The following is a 7,014-nucleotide window of genomic DNA, read 5'->3' as shown; positions in this document are numbered from 1 at the left end:
GTAGAATGGTATCAAACATATGTGTTTGATGCCATTCGCTCCGTTCCAACCATTATTATGAGCCGTCCTCCCCTCAGCGGCCTCCATGGACTCAATCTTGCTAAGTTAGATTTGTTTTGGTTTGTTGCATTTAAAAGGGGCTGATATAATGTTGATTCGATCACAGAAAAATCTTTAATCTATATAGTGCAAACTAATGGGGCGAACTCAGTGAAGTTCAATCTCTTGTGTCTCTGCCTGGCCTGGCATTTCTTCTGCATGACAGTCCTGGAGGGCATAAACACAGACAGGTTGAATGTGCTTCTGAAACAGTGGGACCCACCCTCACTTCAAACAAATCAGGCAGTCTGTCGGACTGGGCTAGGCTATACCTGAACAATTCTTCCGCAGGTAAGCTTTGATCGCAGCGCAATCAATGATCTGGCGGTTCAGAAATCCAAGTTATGTAGATGAAAGACTACTAATTACATTGATGCAGACGCTAGGAGGAATGACTTGCCTGCTAATGGGCAAATCACAACACATTAAGAACAGCCAAATGATTCGATTTTTTTATTAAACTACTTTACCTTCTCAGAGACAGATGGACAGAGCTGGCTGGAGGAGGCAGATTATCAGAGAAGTGAAAGTGAGAAAGTGGTAGAGAATACAACATGCCTGAAGATTTTGTTTGGCCTAATTATGATCAATGCAGAATACATCAGTCTGACTCAGTGTCCTAACTGTTCTCATTATTATCTGCACAGAGAAAGCAGGCATGCTGTTGCAGACAGTCACAGCTTCATTATAGTCACTTTACATAGAACTAAGAGTAAAATTTGGGTTCTCTAAAAACTCACTGTTACTAACTACCAGACAGACTACAGTCATTTGAAGTCACTTCCAGTTGATAGAATACTGTGTACTTGGATGTTGACTAAATCCTTGCATTTCCATATTAAAAATAGATATTAGTAAACATATCTTCAGAAATAAAAAAGAACAATAGGTCAAAACACAATTAGAATATGCTTACGGAAATTGACCACTTCGGTCGTTTGAGCTATTTCAATTCCAACATACATAGTCTACTGTATGTGTTATACCCATACTTTATTTTCAATATAGCCTATTATATATTTATTATCAATATGGTTTGTTTATGGGTCCCATATTCTATTCCTCACACTTGTGTTACTTCCTCTTGGCTTTGTCTTCTGCCATTGGGCACCAATGTCCATTTAGAATGGATGAACAGTCATTTGCATGTATTTCAATTAGCTGATTATGATTGGGTGAATGTAATGTAAAAGCACAGAATGAGGCGAGGCAGTACCCATGGCCACAATATACTACTTTTGGTGTGTTCTAGACAACTGGGAACTTGTAAACAAAACAAGCTCAGACTGGGAAAAACCATGACATCAGTGATATTCAAGTCGGAGAAGTTGGAGCTCTAGGATGCCAGAATTTCCAAATTGTAATTGAGAGTTGGAGCTCGTTTCATTCTGAGATCCCTGTTGTCTTAAACGCACCATCAGTTATGGCTTCGCATATGAACTGGAAAGGATCGTCTGTAGCCCCACCCAGTGGCCTTTCACTACAGTGTTGTGCTAAGTAGCTAGCATTTAGAAGAAAATATTTGGAGTAAAATTGAGTTAACCGTAGGCCTAAGCATGCATCAATTGAAGAGTCACCTGAAGCTTGAGAGGAATGGGAGATGCATTAAGGCAGGGATCATCAACTAGATTCATTTTTTCTTGAGTGGATGATCGGGGGTCGGTAGTGTCATGACGTTGGCCTCTTTGAGTACAGGGAGGACAGTTGACCCCCTCCCCCCTTGCACCATCCCCCAACCTACCTTCGCCCACCCAGTCCCTGTGTGAAGGAGTGGTAAAATTCCAGGAGAATCTCTTGCCACATGGCCCATAGAGAGACACAGGAAATTCTTCCAACTCACAGAATTGGGGAGCCAAGCGACATTTGTGTTCTGGAGAAGGTATGAAAGATTGGTGAAGAATCCAGCTACGAACTGGTCGACTTGGTACAATTTTGTCATACTCAGAAGAGACAATATAGCCATATTACCATAAAACTGTTTATATAATAGCCTCAGCGATGAGACTTGCATCCACATGGTTGTATAGAATGTATTAATAAGGATAAAGCTATTTGTAATACATTGAGATGCTATGTACTGATGTTAATGTGATAGAATTGTATTTCTGTACCAAGCTTAACTCAGTCATCGGCACGCCCCCAGGGACACAGACAGGACCAGGCGTCATGTGACAAGCCTGTTCTATGTTCACTATAAAACTATACCCTGATCTACTTTCTTCAGACCAGGCCTCCACTCCATTGCGAGTTGGCCAATAGGTTTGACCATCCAATCCATCTACTGAAAGTGAACTATACCACGTGGTTAACTTTTAGACTATTGATACCGACAGAATAAGAACAAGTCTTTGATATGAATTAATAGTCTGCAGCTAGAAATTATATCATTGAACGCGAAGACCGACGAAACATCTATTCTATGACGACATTAATGAATGTCGCTTTGAAAGATCCATTCTAACCGTGAGAGAGAGAGAGAGAGAGAGGAGAGAGAGAGAGAGAGAGAGAGAGAGAGAGAGAGAGAGAGAGAGAGAGAGAGAGAGAGAATGCGGACAAAACTCTCCAACAGAAGGACGCTCCAACAAGGATCCCGACGACACACTGAGCGTAAATATATATTGATTGCAATTGTTCCCAAATGAGTGAGCGTTCTTGTGCAAAGGATTAGCATGTCAGTTGTTAATATTAATGAACTTTGTGTGTCCTCAGCTGACCGTTTATGACCCATTGTTAACAAGACACCAGCCATGCCTGTTAGCCACTAGGGCACATTACTCTACCAATTCTTTGTGACGATAATTACTGTTTGTATACTTTCTGTGAATTACTTAGTTTAGTAAATAAATGATTTTAAGACAATTGATGTATGGATGACTCTTAGTAAAGGCTGGGTTCGTGCAGATACAACAATTTACGACGTTTGGAATGAGACTGGACGCGAGGTAAAATACACCATTTAAACCAGAAGATAATCGGCCTATACTATAATAGAATATAATATATAATGTTATAGTATAGGAAAGTTATATTAGGAAAATTATAACTTTGTAATCTGAATATTTTCCTTGGTGCCCCGATCTCCTATTTAATTACAATTAAACGATTAATCAGTTTAATCGCGTGATAATAATTACAGGGAGTTAATTGATAAACATGTCTTCAGTTTAATGGTACCCCAAAGACACGACAGTAGGTAAGGTAGCCTAGCGGTTAAGAGTTTTGGGCCAGTAATTGAAATGTCACTGGTTTGAATCCCCTAGCCGACTAGGTGAACAATCTGAAGATGTGCCCTTGAGCAAGGCACTTAACCCGAATTGCTAATGTAAGTCGGTCTGGATAAATGACTGAAATGACTGAAATGTAAACATAATTACAAATAATTTGTAGACTGCAAATTGACTGCACGAAGCCCAAACAAATACTGTATAAAGTTTGACTAAACATAGTCATTTCAATCTCACTTACATTTGTATACGAACACTTGCCTCTCTTATACTTGGAAACAGATTTCTTAAATTAAAATCACTTGGAACTGACTTCCTGGTGCTTTTACAGTCTATGTCTAACAAAATAAAAAATACAAATAAAAAAACTTAATCAAATGTAATTTGGTTCAGAAAACTTGGGGGCCAAATAAAAACACACACGGCCAAAATAGGCCCACGGGCCGCCAGTTGGGGAACCCTGCAGTAGGGGAATGCAGTGCTGAGGCAGAGGGCTCGTAATGAGGACGACTGGCTAGCTACTACTCTGAGCTGTGTGTGGTGAGCTTTCTGGGACCCAGAGCTGCTGAGGTATCACCCACGTTTGGTGCCATACATTGTGAAGGAGAAGTGCAGTGGCTAGACGACTCAGGCTGGTTCCCAGAATAGATAGCCCTTTACAAGATTGTCACCAGACTCCATTTTCATCAACCATCTCCCCGACAACCTTCTTCTGATCAAGCCAAAAACTGTCCCTATCCATCGTTGGAGGATGCATGCACTCAGACTCGGCCTCCGACCACAAGGCACTTCAGAGGGTAATGCGTACGGCCCAGTACATCACTGGGGCAAAGCTGCCTGCCATCCAGGACCTCTACACTAGGCGGTGTCAGAGGAAGGCCCTGAAAATTGTCAAAGACCCCAGCCACCTCAGTCATAGACTGTTCGCTCTACTACCGCATGGCAAGCGGTACCGGAGTGCCAAGTCTAGGACAAAAAGGCTTCTCAACAGTTTTTACCCCCAAGCCATAAGACTCCTGAACAGGTTACCCGGACTATTTGCATTGTGTGACCCCCCCCCCCTCTATTTATCTTATATGCATAGTCACTTTAACTATACATTCATGTACATACTACCTCAATTGGCCCGACCAACAAGTGCTCCCGCACATTGGCTAACTTGGCTATCTGCATTGTTTCCCACCACCTGCCAACCCCTCTTTTTACGCTACTGCTACTCTCTGTTCATCATATATGCATAGTCACTTTAACCATACCCACATGTACATACTACCTCAATAAGCCTGACTAACCGGTGTCTGTATACAGCCTTGCTAGTCTTGTTTTCAAACGTTTTTTTACTGTTGTTTATTTCTTTACTTACGCACACACACACACCTTTTTTCCCCGCATTATTGGTTAGAGCCTGTAAGTAAGCATTTCACTGTAAGGTCTACACCTGTTGTATTCGGCGCACGTGACAAATAAACTTTGATTTGATTTGGTTGACCTGGCCAACTATAGCAAGGCTACTCATGACAATGTATTGCTTGTTTTTTTTGGTTTTGATGCATATTGAGATTAGGTATTATACCCAAGATGGTTTATTTCGTTAAGTAGAGCAAAAACCTCTGAGGCCTCAATAAAAAAGTTAAAATAGCAAGAGCAGTGTGCAGATTTATTTTTTCTTTCAACTTATCTAATGGTTACCAATCACCTGCAACAAGATAGCTCAGATGTGCCAGTGCATTTTATTATGTTGAAAGTAAAACAGGCCAACAGTAGATGTACTGATATCAAATATTTTTGTAAATTATAAACAAGAAACACTTTTCAATGAGAATAGAAATAAAAAAAGGACTTCACCAAAAACAGTACAAAATAGTACCTGAGAACCCACACCCTCCCCCCCCCAAAAAATACTAAATAAATAAATAATAGCTATAAATATAATACAGTCGCAGTACATTTCTCTGGAATACTTGCACCTTTCTAACATTTATATCTTCACACTTACATAAATGTGCCCATGAAGCATAGGAATTTGATGGGAAAGTATTGCACTCAGAGAAAAGGGAAAATTTATTTGCCAAGTACAGCACATCAAGATAACATACATCAGAGTACTGTATTTTTGGTTTCATGGTTTCCCCACTTCTTTTTCACCCATGTGGGTGACAGCTTCCCCTCCAGCTCACACTCCTTCACGTAGATCCTGAAAAGACACAAGATGAAGTGCAACATTAACCAAAACAAGAGCAAATTAGAGTTGTGTGAACTCTGTAGATGGCTAGATTGCCACAAATTGGAGTGCCAAGTTGAAACATTAACGAGTGCAGCTTACCATTACTTATTTTTTGTACCCCCTTTTTTCTCCCTAATTTCGTGGTATTCAATTGGTAGTAGTTCCAGTCTTGTCTCATCGCTGCAACTCCCGTACGGACTCAGGAGAGGCAAAGGTCGAGAACCATGCGTCCTTTCAACATTTCAACATAATAAAATGCACTGGCACATCTGAGCTATCTTGTTGCAGGTGATTGGAAACACAACCCAACCAAGCCGCACTGCTTCTTGACACAATGCCCATCCAACCCGGAAGCCAGCCACACCAATGTGTCGGAAGAATCACAGTACACCTGGCGACCTGGTCAGCGTGCACTGCGCCCGGCGGTTTTGTTGTTTACTAGAAGAGATCTAGCTATTACAACTCACAGCACACCTCTTCCAATGCATTGTGGTTGTGAAATTCCCGAAAAGTCTGCAGCCAATTCTACATGGCCAAAATGAGTATAACAGTCACATGCTTCGTAAACAACAGGTGTAGACTAACAGTGAAATGTTTACTTATGGGTCCTTTTCCAACAATGCAGAGTTGAAGATAAAGATAAAAAAATTGAAATAGTGACACGAAGAATGAAGTAGTGAATAGTGAATAACGAATAACAACAACGAGTAAAAATAACATGACTATATACAAGAAGTACCAGTGCCAAGTCGATTAGCAGAATACAAGGTAATTAAGGTAGATATATACATACTATAGGTAGGGGTAAAGTGACTAGGCAACAAAATAGATAAAAGACAGCTGTAGCAGCAGCGTATGTGGAGCAATAGCAGCAGTGTTTGTGGTGAGTGTAAAAGTGTGTGTGGCGTCAGTATACACATAACATGCATGTTATGTGTGGGGGTGTCAGTGTGAGTGTGTGGGTAGAGTCCAGTGTGTGTTCATAGAGTCAGTGCAAGAGAGTTAGGTAAAAAAAGGGTCAATGCAGGTAGTCCAGGTAGCCATTTGATTAGCTATTTAGCAGTCAATATCCTAAACACCAACATCCTGGCATCAACATCCTGGCATTTCAAGCATACTTGATTTTGGAAAATTCACATAATACAAAACTTTATATTTTCGCATACTGAGAATGTGTCATGAGCGATTGCTTTGTTTCCTGATATTTGTTGATTTCGGTAGCGCATTCCCATATTTAATTGATCAGCTGTTGTCATAGCTGAAATTAGTTTGACATCCGTGTATTTAAGGTATACTAGAGTTTCGAAAAGTCACATACAGTACAAAAAAACATATTTTTTCCCCGCATACTCAAACAGACTACTATTTAGGACGCAAGTATGGGCATTCGGACACAACCAGTGAATCTAAATGTTTCTGTAGAGTTGTTATCTTACTTTTCTCTCTTTCAGAATTCAGTTCGGCATT

The sequence above is a fragment of the Salmo salar genome, chromosome 28 (genome assembly GCF_965601325.2).
Source record: "Salmo salar chromosome 28, fSalSal1, whole genome shotgun sequence".
Taxonomy (NCBI): domain Eukaryota; kingdom Metazoa; phylum Chordata; class Actinopteri; order Salmoniformes; family Salmonidae; genus Salmo; species Salmo salar.
This window is presented reverse-complemented; position numbering follows the sequence as displayed.